General features: G+C 46.4%; 1 protein-coding gene across 4 annotated transcripts in view; it reads left to right on the top strand.

The window, feature by feature from the left end:
• The first annotated feature begins 345 nt into the window (after positions 1–345).
• The window catches only part of RAD54L2 (RAD54 like 2), a 123,664-nt gene continuing 114,955 nt past the window's right edge, over positions 346–9,054 (top strand). For 2 of the 4 annotated variants that reach the window (XM_030934554.1, XM_030934447.1), the window contains exons 1-2: positions 395–578; positions 3,170–3,313. The gene's annotated coding sequence lies outside the window, so the exon portion shown is untranslated. Of the gene's footprint in view, positions 579–3,169; positions 3,314–9,054 lie in introns of all 4 variants that reach the window. The other 2 variants (XM_010381604.2, XM_010381612.2) reach the window with 2 other exon arrangements.

Raw genomic sequence — 9,054 nt, 5'->3', positions numbered from 1 at the left:
CCCAGTGTAGAGCTCCCTATCTCTGAGCGAGGTATTAGCATCGCTTCATTCAATTCTAACAAGCCGCCTAGATTATTCCCAATGAGAAATGAGGAGAAACTGAGGCTCAATTGAGGCGCTAAATGGCTGGCGAGTGCAAAACCATTCCGTTGGACCCACCCCTAGAACCATTCTCAGGCAGCTTCTGGCTTGGGATTTCCGTACGGCATTCACTCCAGAAACGGTCCCATACAGGAAGGAATCGCGGTACAACCGGCGCCGGGGAACTGCCTTTAGTCGGCTCTCAGCGGAACTTTCCTCTCCGCGGCGCGTGTTCCCGTCCGTACGGTCGGGCGCGCGGGCCGAGAGGGGGACGCTTTCTGGCGCGGACCGCGAGCGGAGGCTGGCGAGCGCCGCCGCCGGTGGAGACCGACGCTCGGCCAGAGCCAGCCCGCTGCGCCCGGGCCTGGCCGGCTGCTTCCCGCCTCAGCCGCCGCCTCCGCCTCCGCCGCCGCAGACTTTGCCTAGGCGGGCGCAGCGGAACGTGAGATCCCTCGGCCCTGCGCGGTCCGGCGCGGCCCAGAGCCGCGGCGCAGGAGGTGAGAGCCGGTGCCGGTTCCTCGCTCCCGGTCGGGGCCGCCGGGTCCCGCAACAATGGGGACCGACTGGAGACGCGGCCTGGGCCCCTGGCATGCAGTGGCTCGGGGCAGCTAGATGGACCCAGCGCCCCGGGCCTTCGGGACACAGGGTCCCACCCGGGAAACTCCAGTGACCAGAGGCTTGGCGGGGGTCTTGGGCCTCGACGCGGGGCCTCAGAGGCTTGATATTTGAGGATTTCGTAGCCGGGGAAGGGAGTCATAGGGACACGGAGACCTAACTGTGGTCGCCCTGCGCTTTTGGCTCTGGATGCTGGCGCCCCGGAGGATGACCAGAGCGCGGTGTGGGGTAGGGGAAGTATTTGGAATTTTAGGGGCCTCTGTGTGTCTAATCCCTAAGGCGCATCTGGATGCGTCTCCCGGACTCCGTCTCCTGAGGTCTGGGAATTTGGCAGACTGCGGTCGGGCTGGGGCAGAAAAGGCATTGAGAGTTTAGCTTGTCTGAGGTAACTGGTGATTAGTTCCTGGAAAGGCAGGAGCTCAACTGGGCACAGGAGAGTTAAGCAGAGAACTGGATCCTCCGGGGCCCTGATGCACCCTGAGGAGGAGTGGTTCACAGGCAAGGAACTTATCAGAGGAGTGAGTAGTGACACACGGTGAGTAGTGCTAGCTGTCTTGTCGTTAGGGTGAGGCCGGTGGGAGTTGTGGTTTGGGGAGTGTAGACGAGAGTTGATAGGCTACTGAGATTGGAGAATCAGCTTTATTTGGGTCATGGTGGTGGCAGCCTGGGAAATGAACAAGGAAACTTTGCAGAGTGGGCTTCCTGATGGAGAATGACCTCTTACTGCGTGGGAGTGGGTGACTCATTATCTGTTAGGATTCCTGTTGCTTGCTAGGGATTGTGGCTGACTGTATTGGTGGCTGAACATTGAGGTGTATGCAACTGGAAGGGTTATGTGGGGCTGGATGAGTTTGTTCCCATGTAGAGGACAGTGTGGACCTTTCTTTCTTACTCCAAGTCAGAGTGGTGGCTGTCATTTGACAACATTTTAAGTAAGGAATTTCTTTGTGGTATTTGGATCCAAAGCTTTTCTTTGTTCATTTTTTTCTTTCCTCCGTTGTTTTTGAATTGTGACTCATACTTTCTTTTCAGCACTGTGGCTATTGTTTGAAATGATAGACAAACTTAGACTTCATCATACATGTAAGTTCCAGGTGTTTTTAGTCCAATTCTTATAAATCTAAATTAATTTAAAAGCTTCTTTTCACTAATTTGTGTGCCATTGTTTAACGTGTGCAACACTAAAGAAGGATAGGAAAACCTTAACATTTATGTTGTTAAATGGTCTTTCCATCCTTAAATCCATGAAATTTCATCTTCTCTTACTGCCATGAAGTGAGTTCGTTGAATCTGTTAAATCTTAGTGACTCTCATTTCAGCATCCTTGTTTACTCTCACAGGACATTGTCTTCACTAGAAGTATTATCCATCTTCAGTGAATTTGGCCTGTACACTGTCTCCCTTTGACAATCTGTATCATTGAAAGACAGTACGCAAACTCCAACTCTGAGGCCTGCAGCTGTGGGCCAGAGCTCTGTATGTATTATTCAGGCAAAAGTTGGTGTGTTGGCTGTAGGTGAGGTATAAAGGGAACCCAACATGTACAAAAACAGTATCAGAATCATTATACCTTCTGAGTTTAGAGTGGTAGGAAGTATAGCCTAACTGGAGTCTAGTATAAACTTTCAAGTGCAATGTTAGGTAATTCTGTTTGTAGTTGTACTGATAGTTCTCATTATTGTAAACATTATCTTTTTTCTTAAGCTTTAAATAATTATTTTTCTTCAATGGTATTCTTTCTCTCTTGGCTGGGTGTGGTGGCTAACGCCTGTAATCCCACCACTTTGGGAGGCCGAGACAGGTGGATCACATGAGGTCAGGAGTTCGAGCCTGCGTGGCAGAATCCTGTCTCTACTAAAAATACAGAAATTAGCTGGGTGTGGTGGCATGTGCCTGTAATCCCAGCTACTCTGGAGGCTGAGGCACAAGAATCACTTGAACCTGGGAGGCAGAGGTAACAGTGAGCCCAAATTGTGCCACTACACTCTAGCCTGGGCGACACAGCAAGACTCCGACTGAAAAAAAAAAAAAGTGGTATTCTTTCTCTCTCTCCATTCATTGTTTCATAAACCAACATTTACTGCATTATGCCAGGCACTGCTTTGGACACCGCCAAAATGCTGATGATATTTTTAACATTTTGTTAGTGGTAGTTCCTGGTTTAGATGTGGTTATAGATCTTTGAAGAAAGAAGTGATTCAGGTATATCAAGCTTGTAATCAGTAAAGCCATTGAATAAAGTTTTTATAATGTATTAATTTTGACTGGTGACAGTTAATTATCTTAACATCTCCATGGAAAAAGTTTAGCTATCACTGTGAGTTCATGTTGATGTGGGATTATTTTTGCATTATTTTATACACCTGTTAATTTTAAGTACTCCTGTAGACAAACTACAGGTAAAACATTTTGTTTTGGTGTATGTCTCAACGAGAAGTGATTTACAAATACTATATGTGTTCGGATTCCCTAGGAGGCCATCACACTCCTTCCCACTGTGGTTTTGGGAGCATGAAGGCGTTGCTTATCCCCTGTGTCTGGTTCACTGTATGTAGGCTGGGAGTGTCTGCTGATCACCTGGAGTGCTGTCCCTTGGAACAGGAGGAGTAAGATTGAGGTAAGGCTCAGTCTGTTTGAAAGTCACTTGTCTCTTAATTTTTACTGCATAAAATATAATGTAAATCTGAATGTTTTTTGCTTTGTTACTTTTCATTCTGATCTAGTAAAATGAAATTCTGCCTTTTGCTGTCTTCTCTATCTCTCTGTGTATGTATCTTGGGCAAAAATAAATGAAGAAATATAAAATCAAGGTATTTAGATAATAAGTGAATTCTTCAAAATAGCTCTCATTTTCCATCTGGACTATTCACTTGATCAAAGAAAATAAAAACTTGTTTATTTGTTGCCTTGAAGGCAAGGTGATTGCTTAAATAAATGTTTTTGGCCACCTCTTAGTTAAATGGATCAACTTCAGAAATTCTTGGAAATAAGGCTTTGAGTATTTCTATTTCTTTTTTTTTTTTTTTTGAGACGGAGTCTCGCTCTGTCGCCCAGGCTGGAGTGCAGTGGCTGGATCTCAGCTCACTGCAAGCTCCGCCTCCCAGGTTTACGCCATTCTCCTGCCTCAGCGTCCCAAGTAGCTGGGACTACAGGCGCCCTCCAACTCACCCGGCTAGTTTTTTTTTTTGTATTTTTTAGTAGAGACGGGGTTTCTCCATGTTAGCTAGGTTGGTCTCGATCTCCTGACCTCGTGATTCACCCGTCTCGGCCTCCCAAAGTGCTGGGATTACAGGCTTGAGCCACCGCGCCCGGCCTTCTATTTCTTCAGAAAAAGTCTGAGAGAAGAAATGTCTGGTACAATGGGAAGAGCTTGGTTTTTGGAGTCTTCACACTTTTTATTGCTCAATTTTTGACCCTGGATAAGCTGTTAACCTCTCTGAGCTTTGGTTTTGTTTTGTTTTTCCATCTGTAACATAGGCCTAATACAGCCTTCTTTGCAGATTGCATTGAGGACTGGAGATGAGGGCCTCAAGCTCTGGGGTGGTCAGTGCTGGCTGTCAGTAGTAGTTAATGTGTGTTATTATATAGGACCTCTAATCTCAGTAGTATTAATAGTAGGAATGTGGCTGGGTGCTGTGGTGCTGTGCAGGGTTCAAGTGTCCAGTTTCCTTGTCTGGTGAGGAAGGCAGCTGTCTGTACCTGTTGGCACTCTGGACAGGTGAGGGAATTTTGAGATTGTCTTTATTCAGTGCTGGTAGGCAGGAGTCCACACTATAAAGCTCAGGGTCATTCCTGGCAGTAGAAGGTTTTTTTCCTGACAGTTCGTATGGAGAAACCAGGAGGTAACCGTTTGGCATGTTCTTTGGGAACAGTGGGCATTCCCATTGATAGAACACTGCGGTATACCAGGCAGCATTGTGTTCTGTATCGCCCCGATCAGGACATTTTTCTAGCTTTCTTCTGCTGGTACCAGAGACCTGGCTTTGGTGTTTTTGCCAGGAATTCTCCAGATGCAGGAGAGATTTGTCATCTTCTTTAATTGGGGCTACTTTGGTAGAATCTAGCACTCTGTTCAGGCATGTTTTTGATGAACAGACGGCTCACAGACTTAGTTATAGAATTTTCAGTTTTATTTTTTCCCAATAAGAGAGGGAAAAAAAAAGTCCCACTAATATTTAAGAGAAAAATAAGTAGAGGCCAGAAGTGATTTGAAATAACTGGTCTCTAATTTCTTCCAGTCTTGCTGTAGTCAAATGCCCTCTCCATTCTGGTGGTCTTTAAATCCAGATAAGAGTAAATAATATACCTCTGGTCTTGAACATCTAGACCCTGGCCTGTGTCTGCTTCAGCATCTCATAAGGACCTTTATCACCTGGTCACTTCTTTATCTTCCTTTCTCCCCTGCCACAGTTACTCTGGCACGTGAGGCTCAGTTATAGTGAACTCCTTGAAGGTCCCAGCATTCTCAGGCTATTCCTTCTGTGATATTTTGCTCTCTATTCTACAGCTTGGCTGACTCTAAGGCTTGAGCCAGGAGTTAAGCCTTCCTTGATTCCCTCCAGGTTCAGCAGAATGCCTCTCTTCTGTATGACATTGCAGTCTGTGCAAGCTTTTATAATCATTCTGTCCTGCTAAGTTTTGGTATTTTTTTAAAAAATTATATTTATTTTTATTTTTTTCCCCTCAGATTCCTTTTTACCATGTTTTGGTATTTTTTTTTTGTGTTTCCCATACCTAGTTTATTACCTACTTGAAGGCAGGAGCTTGTCTTGTTTATATCCCAGCACCTGACCATTTCTGGCACAGGGTAACTACTTGGCAAATGTTTGTTGAGTGAACAAATGAATAACCTTTGCTTATGAAATAACAGGAAATAATTCACTGTGGAGCTAGTGATGTGATGAGAGTTCTGACTTCGTGGCTGCCTCTGATCCTGGCTGAAGCAGTATCTCCGCTTTTGTATTTCCAGGTTGCTAAAGGCAACACTTTGTTGTGAGAATGTGTTGCTTATTCATTTGTTCATAATTTTGAGGCTGGAGGGCTGTTACTTGCCTTTTTTGGGTTTTGCAAACATTTCCTTTGGGAGAAAATGTGACAGTTCTTCATTGGTATTGTTTGATCTTCTGCAGGCCATTTATTGCTCTGAGTACTTTGTCCTCATATGTAAAGAAGTGACTAGTTTGGGCCACAGGGTATCTGGACAACTAACTACTGGTGAACCACCACCTGCTGGGAATGGGGAATGACCTGATTGATTGATTGATTGATTGATTGGAGATGGAGTCTTGCTCTGTCACCCAGGCTGGAGTGCAGTGGCACAATCTAGGCTCACTGCAACCTCCACCTCCTGGGTTGAAGCTATTGTCCTGCCACATCCTCCCAAGTAGCTGGGACTATAGGTGCGCCACCATACCTGGCTAATTTTTGTGTTTTTAGTAGAGACGGAGTTTCTCTATGTTGGCCAGGCTGGTCTTGAACTCCTGACCTCAAGTGATCCGCTCATCTTGGCGTCCCAAAGTGCTGGGATTACAGGCATGAGCCACTGCGCCTGGCCTGGGAATGGGTAATGAATTTAACACTAGGATATTGTGACTTTTGCTGCCTGGGTGGCCTTTTGGAGACCTATCTGAGCTCAGTGTCACCATATTCAGGAAATACAATTATTTGAGCAAACTGTATTCAGGGGTTAGAATTCAGTGACTGTAAAATTATCTGTATCCGTTTTCTGCTCAGTCTAATACTGTACTAATTCTGAAGCGTCTGGAGCTGTATGTTTTGAGTTATTTACCTAGAAATTACAGAATTGTGCCAATTTATTTACCCTCCTGGATCTTTTTTGTTGTTGTTTTGTTTTTGAGACAGAGTCTTGCTCTGTCACCCAGGCTGGAGTGCAGTGGTGCGATCTCAGCTTACTGCAACCTCCGCTTTCCAGGTTCAAGTGATTCTCCTGCCTCAGCCTCCTGAGCAGCTGGGATTACAGGCGCGTGCCACCATGCCTGACTAGTTTTTGTATTTTTAGTAGAGACGGTTTCACCATGTTGGTCAGGCTGGTCTCGAACTCCTGACCTTGTGATCTGCCTGCTTCTGCCTCCCAAAGTGCTGGTATTATAGGCGTGAGCCACTGCGCCCAGCCACCCTCCTGGATCTTAGTGGTAAAATAACTTGAGTATACTATCTAAATTACTTTGAATTAGTTTTTTTAAGATATTTTTTAATTTTTTTTTTTTTTTGAGGCGGAGTCTCGCTCTGTCGCCCGGACTGGAGTGCAGTGGCCGGATCTCAGCTCACTGCAAGCTCCGCCTCCCGGGTTTACGCCATTCTCCTGCCTCAGCCTCCCGAGGAGCTGGGACTACAGGCGCCCGCCACCTCGCCCGGCTAGTTTTTGTATTTTTTTTAGTAGAGACGGGGTTTCACCATGTTAGCCAGGATGGTCTCGATCTCCTGACCTCGTGATCCGCCCGTCTCGGCCTCCCAAAGTGCTGGGATTACAGGCTTGAGCCACCACGCCCGGCCGATATTTTTTAATTTTTAATTTTTTTTTTTGAGACAGTCTCTCTTTGTCATCCACGCTAGAGTAAGTACAGTGGCATGATCATAGCTCACTGTAGCCTTGACCTCTCAGCCTCAAGCAATCCTTTCACCTCAGCTTCTTGAGTAGCTGGGAGTACAGGCATGCATGACCTTGCCTGGCTAATTTTTATATTTTTTGTAAAGGTGGGGGTTCCACTATGTTGCCCAGGCTGGTCTCGAACTCTTGGGCTCAAGTGATCCCTCTGCATTGGCCTCCCAATCAAATTAGTTTTTATGGGTGATTAGACTGCATAGAAATCCCTACTGAAGGCTGGGTGTTAGGAAGCTTATCAAAGCCTACATCAATTCTTTTTTTTTTTTTTTTAGAGACAGAGTCTCACTCTGTAGCCCAGCTGGAATGCAATGGCATGATCTCAGCTCACTGCAGCCTCTGCCTCCTGGGTTCAAGTGATTCTCCTGTCTCGGCTTCCCAAGTGGCTGGGATTACAAGCATGTGCCACCACTCCTGGCTAATTTTTGTATTTTTAGTGGAGACAGGGTTTTGCCATGTTGGCCAGGCGGGTCTTGAACTCCTGACCTCAGGTGATCCCCCCCCTCCCCTTCCCCCCTCGGCCTCCCAAAGTGCTAGGATTACAAGCGTGAGCCACCATGCCCAGCCAAATGCAATTATTCTTTCATGCAAGTGATAAAATAGCAGACTGCAGAAAATAAAAGCATGTAAAGTAACTGTAATTAGGTTAAAGATAAAAGTTGATATCAGATAAAAAGGAAAACTGAGGGCCAGGCACTGTGGCTCACGCCTGTAATCCCAGCACTTTGGGAGGCTGAGGCGGTCGCATCACTTGATGTTGGGAGTTCAATACCAGCCTGATCAACTTGGAGAAACCCTATCTCTACTAAAAGTACAAAATTAGCCGGGTATACTAGCACATGCCTGTAATCTCAGCTACTTGGGAGGCTGAGGTAGGAGAACCGCTTGAACCTGGGAGGCGGAGGTTGTGGTGAGCTGAGATCACGCCATTGCACTCCAGCCCAGGCAACAAGAGCGAAACTCCATCTCAGTTAAAAACAAAAACAAAAACACTGAGGCACTTTCAATTTGGCAGTAGCTGTTAAAAATTGATGACATTTTGTGGCGTTGAGATGTTAGGAGGAAGTTGTTGAGGCTGGGGGCGGTGGCTCACGCCTATCATCCCAGCACTTTGTGAGGCTGAGGCAGGCAGATCACCTGAGGTCAGGAGTTTGAGACCAGCTTGGCTAACATGGCGAAACCCCGTCTCTACTAAAAATACAAAAATTAGCTGGATGTGGTGGCGCATGCCTTGTAGTCTCAGCTACTTGGAAGGCTGAAGCACGGGAATTGCTTGAACCCGGAAGGCAAAGGTTGCAGTGAGCCGAGATCTCACCGCTGGACTCTGGCCTGGGCAACAGAGTGAGACTTGACTTTGTCTTAAAAAAAAAAAAAGGAAGTTGTTGGTTGGCTAGGTGCAGTGTCCCAGCACTTTGAGAGGCTGAGGTGGGAGGGTTGCTTGACCCCAGGAGTTTAAGACTAGCCTGGGCAACATAGTGAGACCTCATCTCTACATAAAAATTAAATAAAAATTAGCTGGGCAAGGTGACACACACCTAGAAGTTATGGGCCACATCTGAGCTACCAGTGTCCCAGTTAGGAGGCTGAGGTGGGAGGATTGCCTGAACTCCAGAGACAGAGGCTGGAGTGAGCTGTAATTGTGCCACTATCCTCCAGCCTGGGCGACAGAGTAAGACCCTGCCTCAAAAACAAAAAAAGGAAGGAAGATGTTATAATATAGGTTGAAAGTGATACAA

This window comes from Rhinopithecus roxellana, chromosome 1 (assembly GCF_007565055.1).
Source record: "Rhinopithecus roxellana isolate Shanxi Qingling chromosome 1, ASM756505v1, whole genome shotgun sequence".
Taxonomy (NCBI): domain Eukaryota; kingdom Metazoa; phylum Chordata; class Mammalia; order Primates; family Cercopithecidae; genus Rhinopithecus; species Rhinopithecus roxellana.
This window is presented reverse-complemented; position numbering and strand designations above follow the sequence as displayed.